Source organism: Tinamus guttatus, unplaced genomic scaffold (assembly GCF_059628265.1).
Source record: "Tinamus guttatus ecotype Peru unplaced genomic scaffold, ASM5962826v1 Tinamus_guttatus_pri_ptg000033l, whole genome shotgun sequence".
NCBI classification, from domain to species: domain Eukaryota; kingdom Metazoa; phylum Chordata; class Aves; order Tinamiformes; family Tinamidae; genus Tinamus; species Tinamus guttatus.
This window is the reverse complement of record NW_028288567.1, coordinates 1626194-1641252: the sequence shown is the minus strand read 5'-3', so window position 1 is coordinate 1641252 and position 15059 is coordinate 1626194.

Below are 15059 nucleotides of genomic sequence, written 5' to 3'. Positions count from 1 at the left end.
TGTTAACACTGAAGTTTACATTAATAGCAGAGTTTGGAGGAGTGCCTAGCTATCACTAGTCACTCTGGATCTTATAACCACCTCTGTGGAAAATGGTCTTTTTTATTATTCTTTTCTCCTCTGATTCTAATATGCCTGGGATTTAACAAATCATTTAAATCTACTTTCCCCCCACCGCCGGAAAGTTATTTGGAATTGAGCAACTAATTCCTGCACTTGAGCAGGGATGCTCAGGGTTAGTGCTTGGGCACTCGCAGCCACAGCCCCGTGTGCCCAGATGATCCTCCGCGTACTCGAAGCCGGTGGCTCCGTGGGCTGCGATGCTGTTGGAAACTTCCCATTCCCGCCGCAGTAGCAGGGGCTGCTAATGCATCTTGTGTACAAGCAGTGACGAGCAGTAAGAAAAGCATTTTCTCATAGCTTAATGATCAGCTGGAAGAGTTTTCATCTCTGTATCTGTACTCAGCCTGTCACTTACTGACAGGAAATGTCTTTCCCATCAAGTGTTTTTACTGTTACACAGTAAAATGTAAAATATAAAGAGGAGGAATAAAATGATTGGTTCTGCTTTATTTACACAAATTAAATTCCCTCTGTGGCAAGTGACAAAGCAGAAGCAGAGCAGGACGCAAAGGACTGGCAGCAGGACCTGGAGCAGGGAGCCAGGAGGGCCGTCCCATATAAAGAGATTTTACAACCAATGCAAAAGAAATGAAAACCAAGAAAATTCTTTAGGGCAGCTACATGGCTAAAGGACTGTAGTTGGAGTTAGTTGGCTCCGGTCACTTCTGTTTGACTTATCGTTATTTTCTAGTTTATTATTTTGTTGCATGCTCTTCTGCGGAAGTGTCTTAGGCTCTTACGGTACAAGAGCAAGTGCAGGATAGTATTTTTAGGGAGAGTAAGATAGATTTAGGAATATGATGGAGTTACAAAATCATCTCAAAGAAATGAGACCTCATGGACTTTGCTCTAGGAAGTCTATGCCTTATAACTTCACTACATGTTTTTTTGTCAGTGTTGCAAGGGATTATTCAAATCGTAATTTGTACAGACATAGGACATACATTAAAAAAATTGGAGCTTGCTTATGCTGTGGTTTCCAGGACTAGCAAAAAACAGAGAAAATCCTGCTTATCAGAGGTTCTGGGCCACGTGAAGCAGAGCGTAGCTCAGTGCATGTGAGGATACACAGCTATCGACTTGTGGAGACAGAAAGCTGCCTTGTGAAAAGGGCTTCTACCCTGCACTCGGGCAGCTATTTAAAGTAAGCATTTTTGTATCACTAGGACTTACCAAGACATTTAAAAGCAGACGTGGGAGTTCTCTCTCTAATACCCCAGCAGTTCAGCGGGAGGTCAGTCCCAATTAATTTTGCAGGGCTGTGCCCACAGTGGCAGAGGACTAGAGCTCCTCATTATCCGCTTTGCTTTTGCAGATAAATATTGGAGGATTTTTAATGGCACTCTGCACATATTTTAAAATAGTTTAAAATCGCTTTCATCTAAACCTGTAAGGACCCAGCTAACCAAAGAGGCTGTGCTACCCTTATGTATAGAAATACACAATCAGCTTATGAGAAAGTAAAAATATAAAAATAAAATACTCAGGTAAAGGCTGGTCAGGAGTATTCAGCAGATCTCACTGTGACTTCGCTGTGTTCTGTACAGGAATTCAATACTGTATTGTTCCACTTTAAAGGAGAGATTCACCTTTTTTTTTTTTTTTAAGGACTCCTTTTCCAATAAATGGAAAGTGTAGATCATGCATATTTAAATTTGGCATATTTTCCCATAAGTGAAAGCTGATCAAAGCAAAACATGCCAGGCCACCCCATTTTAATGAGGTAGAGGCTTGCCATGTGCTGGAGAGGAAAACAGTTTCCTTACTAATGCTGAGATATTTCTTCCCCCTGCATCAGCTAAGACGTTCCACCTGGTATCAGGAAAACTGAAATATTGAGTTAAGGACTCGTCCAAATGACATCAACGTTTCAGCACCATTAAATATCAGGTAGCACACAGTGAAGCCTGGTGCTCTTCTCTCAATTTATAGTTGTGCCCTGTGCTTCAGAAGGAGCTTTTTTGGACTCAGGATTTCAGGTGGGATCAGAGCCATAAATTAGGCCCAATCTTCTGCTTCCTGGCTTTGGTGAGGACCTCTTTTAGTGCTGTTCATACAAGTACCTCCTTTTAACCAGCCAGATAAATCATCTTCCTGCTTGTAGAACAAACTAGACCTATGACAGATTAATGAAAACTGGCCATCAGCTCCTCCCAGATACAAACTAGCAAAACAGCTTTCATTTCGTCATCCAAGTTTTTGGCTTAGCTTATTTTTTTTTTGTTTTGCTTTGCTTTTAAAGCATTAGTATAAAGCAAGAGAATATCATAACCTTCAGGTAACATCTAAATATGGTAGAGTTTTTTTTTTTTTTTTTCCTGCAGATGATTTGCACTATGTGCAAAAGAGGGTATTCAGAGTATGAAGTTTTCTCAGCAATTTCCTTAGTAGTCTGTAAGAGTCTCCTGAACTCGGGCTGTAAAGCAGCCATGTGTTAAGCCAAATAAGCCTTTCACAACAAGAGTGATGGTTTTTGTACTGTTTTCTTTGCAGTTATCCATGTACTCAAGTTTTTTTTTTTTTTTTTTTTCTCTCTCTCTTTTGGTTTACAATTTTTAAGGTCAAAGGAATATTACAAAAGTGTATTTATTCCATGAATGCTCTGCACCCTTAAAATATTAGTGCACATGTCTAAGCATTTGCAGGTTTCACCACCACTTGAATGTATATACTAACCTCTCCCCTATTTTAAGAGCCCATTGTGCATATCTTTAAAAAGTGCTGAAAAGCAAGTTTCCTGGTCACACTCTGGGCCTTAGGGAGGTCATCAGCAAATCTCCAAAAGAGTAGGCCACCAGATCAGGTGATCCTATGGTTATGTTATGTTGTTTTGTTTTGTTTTATTTTATTTTATTTTATTTTATTTTATTTTATTTTATTTTATTTTATTTTATTTTATTTTATTTTATTTTATTTTATTTTATTTTATTTTATTTTATTCTCCTTTCTTTCTGTGGACAGGGATCATGGAAGGAGGCCCTGATTTATCCAGAACCTTATTATGAGTCTTCCTATCCTTGCCAGGCTTTCTGCTACGTTTTTTTGGTTGCACTGGTGTTTCAGATGCAGCCCTGAAGGGACAGGAGAGGTTGAACACTCAAACGGCTTCTCCCCCAACCCATGTGCTCCTAACCCAGGGTACCAGCAGGACAGAGCCATGGTCCTCCTCTCCAGACTTATCCTTGTAAACTATGTGACAGGAGAACCTCTACATCTTTTGGCTTCCTTACATAATTTATTACATTTATTATTTTAATATTAATTATTAAATTTAAATATATTATTTTTTCATTAAAACCTTCTTATTTCTAAAGGTGCCTTCCCCAAATAGACTACTTGCAAACTCGGGTGGGTTATAGTCACCCTTTCCCTATTAGCGCGTCCCAGACGTGTCCTTGCCTCTCTCAGCTCCCCGTGTTTAATGCCCGGGGCTCAGAGGAAAGGTCACTGGGTCGCAGTTAGTGGCCTGCAGTACACGGAAGGTCAGACCAAATCATCTGAGAGTCATCAGCTATTAGCATCACGGTGACTGCTACCACCTCGGCCACCTGCTAGCAGGGCGACCACCTATTTACCACTTCAACCTTTGCTTGCTCCAAGAGTCGTCGTCTTCTGCCTGTGCTCTCGACCTCGATTCTTTTTGGTCCCAATTCTCCGTTCACGTCCCAAAGCAGGCTTCAGTGTGGCTGCTTCTCATCCGCGCTACCGGGAAGACCATTGGGCCTTGAGGCCAGCCTGTGATACAGCATCGACTCACATCTGTGAGGTAAGACACCTAAATATCTCGCAAGGTATGGGATTGGGTATTTTTCTGTCTTCTTGGCTACCCTTCCTTCTGCTACGCCACGGATTATTTTAGACTTTTGCATGTATACCTTATTCTAACTGCAGCCCGTGTGGCTACGTTGCCATTGATGTAAGCATTAAGCAGGCAGCGGGGTTAGAGCAGGCCCTAATTATATTGCAGTCTAATAGGGAAACAGATATGTCAAGTGAGAGGTCAGCAGCATATTTTCGGAGCACGTCTCAAAGTTCACCCTGTGCGCGCCCTTTCCTTTTACTAAAATATTTATAGTTTGTTTGTTTTAAACTGGAAATATCCTTTCTGCGAGTTTCTCCTGAGAGCCATCGGGGACACAGTCAATGTACAGGACCCAGAGGTCAGTCAGTAACCAGGAGGGGAGTCTGGACGCTCTTCTTTTTGAGACTGTCTCCTATCACGGCTTCGCACAGTAATTGCTTCAGAGCAGGCTCCATCCCAGCTCTAAAACCCGCTTGGTGTCAGACCCACGCGCAGTAGAGCGGCCACGGAGCCTGCCCCGAGCCCGCCACCCTCTCCCATTCCCACACGGCCACCGCCGGCCGCATGCCGGGAGCTGCCCTTCCCAGCACGGCCTGGTAGCGCCGGCCGGCTCCCAGGGGAAAAGAAACGTGGATTAAACCTCTCCCCACCGCGACTGGGAGCGGACCTGCCTCCTCCATACTCCTACTGAGCACATAAGCGAAGCAGCCCTACCCCTTCCTCCCAGCACAGCTTGCAAGGAGGGAGAGATGCAAGAAGAACCCAGAGCCGCGGCTGGGTCTGCGGGGCTGCGGAGGATGGAGGTGCCTGCGCACGGCGCTGCCCCGCTCCGCTCGGAGGGCTGAGGGCTCCAGCCGAGGGCACCGCGCAGGACGCGTCCTACTCCCTGTGGAATGGTGGCCAACAGGCACTTGGGCCCTGTCCTCACTCAGTTCCCATGGTTAAAGCTACACAGGGCCTCAGTCGTCCTCGAGCCTCTCCCGCCGGTTTACTCTTCGCTGTAACAAAAGCAATTATTAACATGGCACGAAAACCTGTTTTGCTTTATCCTGTCATGATAAAAGTGCACCACCGCCAGGGACGACTCTCTTTTAGAAAGCAGTGGGAAAATGTTTAGACAAGAGAAAGTCTCAACGCCCCCATAACCATCTAATTTGAACTTGTAATTTGACAGGACTGTCTTGTGAATGTTTTCTGTGAGCAATTTGGCAAAGTTTAGTACATCTTGTATACAAAACCCATATTGCCACCCCTAAGTACTGTTTAGTTTTGAGTCTTTCTGGAAACATCAAGTTTGCATTGATGTGAAAATGAAATGAATACATTAAAAACAAAATTCAGCTCTTCCATGAAACATACTGCCTTATAAAATAACAGTGTGACCACATTGGCACGGTATTTATCTCGGCTTGTACTCAAGACATTAGAGTAAGGACTTCTCTCCACTGCTGCAAGTTTCAGCCACTCAGGCAGGTAATCATGACATGAGTGTTTAATTATGCCAAGTCTGGTACCTACATGCTTTGTAATACACCTTCCCTATCACGTGGCAGTAAGTCCTTTAAAATAAACACAACAGCAGTTTTATTAGGTGACTGAGTGGTTAATAGGATTTTTTTTTTTTACTCTACGCATGAGTGAGAGAACTTGAAAATCCTGACCTTGAAACACTTTCACGCATGCTTAATTTTAATCACGTGAGTAATCCCAGGGTTTCCAGTCCTACTAATATGTTTAAGCACATGCATAGGTGTTACAGCAGGACTGGGCTTTAGTGAAGCACAAAACTTAATGCCTGTTTTTTCAATGGTAAAATTAACAGCTTGACAAATTCAGTTTTCAAAGAGAATTCATTATATGAAGCACATGATAAAAATAAATCTGTATCTAACACTTTAAATGATGTATTAAAAACACTCTTTATAAATATAATTCCCAACATTTCCTAGAGGCTCAGCTTCCCAAAAACTCTGCAGGGAGAATAAAACCATGGACCTCTTCACGCAGCTAGCACGTGTCCTGTCATGGTGCTGTATGCCGTAGCCATGCATCCTGCTCCGAGAGCTTTCCGACATACCCGCTGCTGGCACGCCACGGCAGTGCTCCCTGTAGACCTTCAGTAGTGTAAAATGTGTCAGGACCTAGCGCGGGACCTCATGGAAGCCAGTCTTTGCAGGGGGGATTCTGAGGAAGAAAACTGCCCAACTCTGTTCTCCAACACCTTTCCTCCCACGTCAGGAGTTTCCCCTCACTTAAAAAAGAGTCAAAATCTCAGCTTCAGAAATCGTTGACTTTGTGAGTTTTGTGCAGAGCAAATGTCTCCCCCGAGGCATCTTCCCTGCCCACACCGCCCCACGCGGGACACCCGAGCGTCCTTCCCTGAACGACTTCAGCTCTCCAGGACCGCCGTCCTCACTCACATTAACCTGCCCCTTGCCTGCCTCTAAACACAACCCCGGGAGCTATTGCCGCTGCAAACAAAAACATTTGCAGTTCATCCGAGGACTTCCTGGCTATTTCCTAAGAGAGCTGGTGTTGCAAGTGAGCCTGTTTGCCTCTGCCGCAGGGTCAGTCTCACGTCCACCGTGATGCTCTCAAGCCCCTCGGCAGCCTTGGTACCGGCAGGGACTGCGAGGGGGTTTGCCTGTGGTTCTGTTGACGAGGGTGTACAGGCCGAATCATGTCACCTGCTGTGCATTTGGAGTAACATATTATCACGATTTCCAGAAGGCTATTTTTTTAACAGAAAAAAAATCCCTAAACTCAGTTACAAGATACTCCAAGATCTCCCCGCATTAATATCAGTTAATTTTGTTCTAAGTCAACATATAAACTAAACCTTGATGGATCTATTTCTATTTGTTCCTTAAAATTCTACCTATTTTCTATACTTAATAAATATCTAAGAGCATTTTGATTTTGAACTCAGCTCACAAAACAAGCTATCAGCAACAAAACTCAATTAACCAGTATAGGTGAACAGTATTTACAGGGTTTTAAAGTTGTGAAATTCGATTTTGCCAGTTACTTCCAGCAAACACTCCACATCACTCTGTTATTTTAAGTTAATTTGCAGAGCGTCAGGAAAGAACAAAGGTTAAATACTTGGAATTTGCCCAGGTTGTAAGTCACCGCGTATGTGCTCAGAAATGCTCATTTCTCTAGGAAGGAGAAAGGCAAAAACTGGTGGGTGCCCAGGTGCAGCTTCCCTAAACATCGGCGCGAGGAGGAAATTCCTCTGGAGTCAAGCAGCGAGGCAGGAGCTGGAAATGCAGCGCACTGCAGGGCTACTGCTTTCAAGACTGCTCGATCAAGGAGACAAGCAAAACTGTTCCACAGATACATCCTGCTACTATAAGGAATATGGGGACATGAACCTGTAGTAACCAAAGCTGGTCTTGCAATAATAGTTTATCTTCTTCAGCAATCTGAGAGGCGACTGCAGGTAGGTAGAGATACTGGCAATTAAAAGCAGTGGAGCTAGATGTAAACTCGGCCGATGCATCTGTGCAGAGGCACAGCATGCTGTGGAGGTGCATACAGCTCCTGGGGGAGTTTGGAGCAGTAACTCACAGTGTTCGCTGTGAATCTGTGACTGCCCGGTCACAGATTTCAGTAAATCTACACCTGCTGGGCTGGGCTCTGCAAAATACAGCCCTGCTGATGGGGCTTGGATTGAGCTGTGTCTTTATTTTGCCTGGTCTGATTATTTTATCAACCGGGGGCACATACATTCACACCGGTCATTGTGGCAGCAGCTGTACGACAGCAGCAGCAGCAGAGAAAACAGGAAACCTCCCAGCCCTGAGCCACAGCCTCCCAGCGAAGTGCAGTATAGTCCTCCAAAAGATACAGCTGCAACCCTCGCTCCTCGGCCACCTACGGCTCCTCCAGCACATTCAGCACTCGGCAAACCCCGCAAGGGCCCGGGACGATAACTGGAGCCAAGTGTCTGGCTCGGAGCCCGAGTAGTTTTTCCGGTGAATTAGAAGATGAGGTGCAAGCTGGACTTTTTTTTTTTTTTTTTTTGAATACTTTGCACATGTGTCATGGAAAACATGCTTTCTAGTGACACCTCTTATGCTATCAGTCTGTGTGTTTTTTTTTTTTTTTTCCTGCATTTCACTCTCTTTCCCGTTTCTGCTATTGTGAGTATTGAACAGGAAAACCGTTAACTGATTATGGTCAGTTTTAGAAGCACTAAGTGAAACTACAGTTTGGGCTGGTATCTTAAAATCAGGCATCTAGCTTGAACAGGCCAATCCTGGGGGACACCAAGTCTCCTCAACACTTCTCAAACCAACAAAAATTGGGTTCTCAGCACCTTGTAAGGCCTCCTCTGAAGAATATCAGAGGAAAAAAAAAATGAATTTCTAAATAGCAAATGTCCCAGTTTTTATTCAAAAGCTACTTGTAAACAAAGAGTCAGGAGAAAAAAAAATCCTAATTCTCAAACTCTGTTAAAAAATCCTGAGGAGGCAATACTTTTAAAAAACTGCAGGTAGCACTTGAAACAAGGAATCACCACGAAGGTTTTGATTTGTTTTCACTTTTTTTTTTCTTGCAATTTATACATTATACAGTAGATACTCCTTTTTAGTATTTATTTAACATATATTCATCATAGCTCTTCTTAATATCATTCAGACAGGTATTTTTATTACAGAGAAAAGATACTCCATCGTGACAAGATTACTCAGAATTGTCTTATTCTTACCAGTTTTCTTCCTGTGTATTATTCACACACATAAGGTTCAAAACATTTGCAAGATGACCTCATATTTTTTGTTACTGCTTCCTTTTGTGCTTTTCCTTGCTGAGAGGATGTGTGTCACTTGCATTTTGAAGTGAACTCTGGCAAATACAGCCACTACTTGACAAGCTCCCTGCTATCGCTTGAGCACGACTTTGCCATAAATACGCAAGTGGGAAGAAAACTATGAGGATTTTCGGGTGAACTACCCACAGGATCAGCCTTACTCCAGGCACAGCAGAACACTGATTCTGGATCCCTCTTCACAGCGTGCTACCTATTTCATCGCTGTACATGACCTAGGGCTTCAAAGAAGGGTAATTGTATTGTAAGACTTTTTAATTCCCTAACTTACTTCAGCTGTTATCAGCAGCTGGTTACTTCAGCTAGCTGATATGCCTTGGTGTCTTGTAAACATTCTCTCTAGTATTGTGCATTACTCATAGTTTGAAAATCACTTTGACTCCAGTAACATAATTATGTTAATGTCAAATGAGTCACAGAGAAACAGAAAACCTGTATCAGAGCTGCACCTAAGTGCCAGTTTTTGAACGCTCTTTGCTGGCACGGTAAAAGTAGGTTAGGGGGCTTAGAGGGAGGGAAAAACAACTTTCATTTAATGAGTGATGTGAAATAATGATAATGACTCATAAGGAAGCTGGCGTGACAATTAAATTCAGATTCACTGAAACATAAAATTGTTAAGAGAACAGACTGCCTGATTATTTATATCAGAGTGAGAATGAAAAATACTCAGTTATAAAGAACTATTTTCCCAGGAAAACTTTGCAGATATCTTACATGCAAACAGCTCTTGGCATTCATTATTTAGCTCAAACTCTGAAAGGAACTTATTTAAACTGACATCTTAATTAGTTTACATTTCAAAGTCAATCATCTCCTCTTTTAATTTTACCTCTATCTTATTAGTTGACACAAATGATCATTAAGGGAAAAAAAAAAGCTCACATTTTTGATCATCAGAGCAAAAAGCTGGAAGCTCTTCAACAAGGCTAAAGTTCTTGCAACACATTTTGTCCTAAGTTAAAGCCATTGAAAGGCTAATAAAGGTAGATCTTGTTCCAGAATTAAAAGAGGTGGGAACATCTGTGGCACACTGGCTGTCTCACCCTTAATGGTGGCATTTTTTTTCCTGTCATATACAAAGACTGGTTACTGTGGCATCTGCCTACCAGGATTTTACATGCTCAAACATACATCAATATCCACACATACCAACCTGATGAATAAGATATACCACCGGAATGTAAAAGAAGAAAAGAAGATATTTGCTTGGAGGGTAGCTTTTTTTTTTTTTTTCCCCCCCCCAGGATAGGAGTTTTAGTATTTTAACAGATCCTACTGACGTATCAAAGGAAAAAAAAAAAAAAGGGTAAAAGATAGATAACAGGCAAAAAATTACTCAGGTAACTAAACATAGAAAAAAAATATCATAATATAACATATCAAAAATACCTGTTTACAAACAAGCACATTTATACTAACAGAAATATATGAGAGAAGACTTACATTTCTTTAAGAGCTACATCTCCCTCCGAGCATTCCCCCTTCATCTGCTGACTTCTCATCTCATCCCTTCTGATTTTTCTGTCCACTTATGCTAGAAACCCAGTTAATAAATTAAATCTCACATGCCCCATAAGAAACCAACTGTTGTTACTAAATTGAGTGGGAATATAAGGTCATGCCATAGGTGACTAAGTACACCCTAGATTTCTCTGCGAGCCATGATCTAAATATGACGCCACAGCATCATCTCGACCTTACGGTGAGTGAGGGGCTTTATTTCGGAGCACATCCCCAGCCCGGGGATAACCTACTATGGACAACACCTGCAGCCCGAAGCTCTCCGCGCTGCTGAGCCCTAGCCGCTCGCATTTGATTTATTGCGGTCTCCCGCTTGCTACGAGTAATTTAATGAATCACTTGGAGAGCCTCGATTGCAGTATTTGGCCTTTCTGGGTTTGAGTTATGAAACAAGGGGGGAAACACACGGAAAAGGCTTCTTCCTTTGAAAAAAAAAAATTTTTTTTTCCTCCTCCTGCATTTACCCCACACAGACAGACACACATTCCGACCGCATAAATCTCATCTAGCCAGGCAGCTTTTTAGGGCAGAATATAGCAATTTCTTGTGTTTGTGACACAGCAGAGTGGATTTTCTGGTCGTAGACGACTGCCTTTGGGCAATATTGCGAAATAAAAGAAAGTGAAAATAAAAGTAAACAAGTACATGTTTAATACACAGGTTTTTAAAATTGCGACCTTAGACACCAAAATGAGCAACCCAACAGGATGCACGGCAGCATCCACCATCCCTTTGCCCATCGAGCCATCCGAGGGCGGCAGACAGAAATCGGCACTTCGGCCACTCAGGCTTCACCTAAATAACCAGATTTCGCCCACCACCGAGGGGACCGCGCCCTGAACGAGGCCGGCGTGGCAGGTAAGGCCGGCGGGGGCTGCCGCTACGCTTCCCGCGACCGTTAACGGACGCTAACCGCGCCGGCGGCCGTTAGCGGCGGCGGTTAGCCGTTAGCGGCGGACGCGCCCCCTCCGCGTCACGGCCGTTTGAACCGAAAAGAGCGGCTCTTCCCTCCCCGCCCTCCCCCCGCCGCGGTCACCTGCCCCTGCCCGTCAGCGCCGCCCCGCCCCGCGCGCCGCGGCCCCGCCGGGGGACGCTGCCCCTTTAAGGAAGCGAAAGCCCCGCGCGCGCATTCCAGCCACCCCCCTCCGCCGCCCCGCGCGGACGCGTCATCGTTCCGGGAAGCGGGTGACGTCACCCCGTCCTCCCGCGGCGGCGGCGCAGGGGCGGGAACCTGAAACAAAGGGACGAAAATAGAACGCGAGGGGCGGGCACTACGGTGGCCGGAGAGCGCGGTGACGTCAGCACGGCGGGGGGGGCGGGACCGGCAGCGCCGCTGCCTAAGGCGGCTCTGAGCGCGGCGCCTGTGCCCGCCGCGCATGCGCCTAAGGCGCTGCTATTAATAGGCGCTGCCGAGTGGTTGGAGGTGACGTAATGTGACAGGGCGCGCGTGCGTCACGTGCCCTGCGCGTGCTGGCGGTTGCCTAGCGACCCCCCTCCTTTCCTCTTCCCCGGGGCCCCGCTAACGGCTCCCGGCCCCGCCAACGGCCGGGGCGCTCGGGCCGCTGGGCAGAGGTGAGAGGCCGGGGCGTGAACGGGGATAGGGCCGGAGCGGCGCCCGGCTCTCGCCCGGCAAGGCCCTGGCCACGGGGCCGGGAGTGGCTGGCGCGGCCGCGGTGCGGGTTTCTGCTCGTAGTCATCGTGCCTCTGAGTCATGCGGGCGACACCTTCGGATTTATAGCTCCCTAAACAGAGGGAGGCTTCTCTGCTAAGTGCTTTTTTTTTTTTTTTTTTTTGGCATTGGCATTCTTGTGGCATAGCTTAACCTTCTTTTGTGGGATATTATGTTGAAAAAAATAGCAGTTGTACGGAGAGCAGCAGAAACTGGCAATGGGAGGTACTTCAGTTTCAGTACTATGCTCAGAGTGCTGTGAGTGAAGGAAAGTGCTGTCTGCTTCTAGTTTCTACACCTACTTGACTATAACAATCCTGCAGTTAGCTATTGCACAAATACCCAATGTATTCTTTCTGTTACAGCCATTCGCTTGGTGATACCAATAAAAGCGCTGGCTAACTCAGAATCTGGTCAGAAGGCTCCTTCATTTCTCATCCAGTTGCCAAACCCAACTCTGAGCTGTTCTGTTGAGTCTGGCCCTGAGGATTTTCTGTAGTCTTTGTGGCCATCATCTTTTGGGGATAAAGTGAAGCATAGAAGGGTAGGAAGGTTAGGTGGGAGCTGGACTTGGCCTTTCTGCTTTTCATTCCAGAAGTCAGGTTGTCCTACGTCAAAAAGAAGTTGTATTATAATTTTGCTTGAAGGGCTCTTGTGCAAACTATTTTGAGTAGCCTCTGGTCAAGAGGAGTTGACCACTTGGTTCTATAATTCTCTGTTAATCAGAATCCAGTGTTGCAAGAACACTGGGTTCTTTTGGTGCTTTCTCTAGGCAACTTTGGGAGGAGATGGTGCCTGGAAGTCAATAACCGTATGTCTTCCGAAGTCATTTCTTTTGGTAGACAAACCAGGTTGCAAATAGATCTTTAGTCTGAGATAACATCATCTTGGGTTGTTGGAGTTCGGTGAAACTGTGCCAGGCCATATGAAACAAGGTGCTTGAGCCGTATGCCACAGCTGGTAACTTCTGGTCTGTTTGAGACTGGGAGAAATGAGGGGAAAAATGAGCTTATCCAAGAGTTACACAATAAGCATCAAATACAGATTTTTCACCTACAGTGAAGTATGTTTAAAAACTACCTGAAAGCAAAGTGTGTGAGTTTCAGCTTCTGTCCCCAAGCAGCTGATGTGTTCGTATCAGCATGCTCAAACTTTTAGAATCGACTTCCTTGTATTTGAAAAATAAAGAATTCAAACTAAATCTAATCCAGTGCATGACATTATTTTCTTCCTGCAGTTTAATGGAGTAGTTCATTTGAGGTTATTTTCAAGTGTTTTCAATAGCCATTAATGGCCAAAATCTAGATTGAAAAACAGAAGAAAGTCTAGATTCAACCCTTGAAGCACTGGAAGGGTAGCTGAACAGTTACTGATGCTCCATTTCCATGTCTTGTTGTAGAGCAGCATACGTTTGCAGGGGGTCCTCCCCAGTTGTAAGGCATTTGTTGTGCAGTGCACTACAAATGCGGTACGAATTTATGCCAGGTAGCACTGCCACAGAGATTTCTAAGGAAAGATATTTTGTAAAGAGTGGCTGTGTCTTTTACTAGTTCAAATCCTACAGTGGAAGGGATGAAAAGCGTAGACAAGCTTTGAGATGTTCACGTCTCTCAGCTGTGAAAAAAGGTATTCTAGAAACCTGTACAAACACATCTGTGCTGCTCCTAAAATTGAGATGGTAGAGCTCTCTATGAAAAGCCTGGATTTCTTCATCAGTTTCTAGAAGCTTTAATCTGCTATGATTCCATTAAACTTCTTTTGGAATATATGCTACTACAAACACAGCTATCACCTAGAGTGGTCTTTGTACCAAGTGTGCAGATGCAGTTAATTGCTGTAAGAGTATAAATGTAAGTATATGTACACAGTTCTGCAGCCAACTCTGCAACAGCCCTGAAAAGTGTCTTTACAATACTCACCTTGCTAATAGAGATGACTGAACCCTGCCAGTTATTGGAATACCCCTGCAAAGCTTACTGTAATTCCAAAAGAAAATTTGTGCTGCTTGTACATCTCTGTCCTATACTAGAACCACTCTGGAAAGTGATTATGATCATTAGATCATTTTGTTATCCCGGAAAAAGAATTGTGCTTAGAAATGACTTTTTCCTAGAACATTGTTTTTGCCCTCCATAGCTTTACAGTAGTTCCCATAGCCGAACTGCCAGCTGCAGCCTTCCTGGAAGGCAGCGAGTGCCAAATAGGCTCAGATTATGTGCAAATTCTGCACAAGAGATGCCCTCTACAGCAGAACTATCAAAATGTCTGGATGCTCCTTGGGCAAACCTGAAAATGTAGTATATTTAATCAATGCACCAATGTCCTTGCGGAAAACACTGGGAAGAACTCAAGCAGCTACCAGGAACTAGAGGCAACACTGAGAAGCCAAAGGACAGAAATGCTTGCTTGGCACTTGGAGAATGCTCGCAGAAGGCAATTGGCGTCAACCTGCAGAGAGCCCCAGGACACAAGCCCGGATGATATGTGTATGTAAACCTCGGCGGACACCGAAAAGCCTGGCTTCAGCCGAAACACTAATTTGGTGCTTAATTCTGTCTTGATTATTTCTTTCTTTCCCTTTGCTTACTTATCCTTTGCTGCCCCACAGGCAATAAGGGCCATTCATCAGCTTCCATGAGGTTTAAGGCCCTTCCTTGTTTTTCAGTGCTAACCCCGCTTTTCTCTAAAAGCATTTGCCTTTTAAACATAGTCAAGATATATTCATTCTTATGAGAATGCTTCTTCCTAGTTTGTACTAAGCTTGAAGTTTGCGTCTTTCATCTTAGATCTGAGGAGGAGTTCGCATCCATTCAACAATTCACTTGTTTGTCTAATAAAAAGAAAATAAAAATCCTTTTCTACAATCCTTGCCTCCTATCGGGGTATTCATATCCAGGACAGACTAGAAAATGTTTCTGGTGGAAGTTAGTGATTTTCCTTTTTTTTTTTTTTTTTTTTTTTTTTTTCTTCTGACTCAACAACACTCTTTGTTTTTGAGTTGCAGAGATAAGAATTTCTCTTGAAATTCCTTTAATTATAAGCCGGAGGGTAGAGGGGGAAAAAAGAGATGATTTCTGTTTCTCAGTACCATGTTTGTGAGTTAG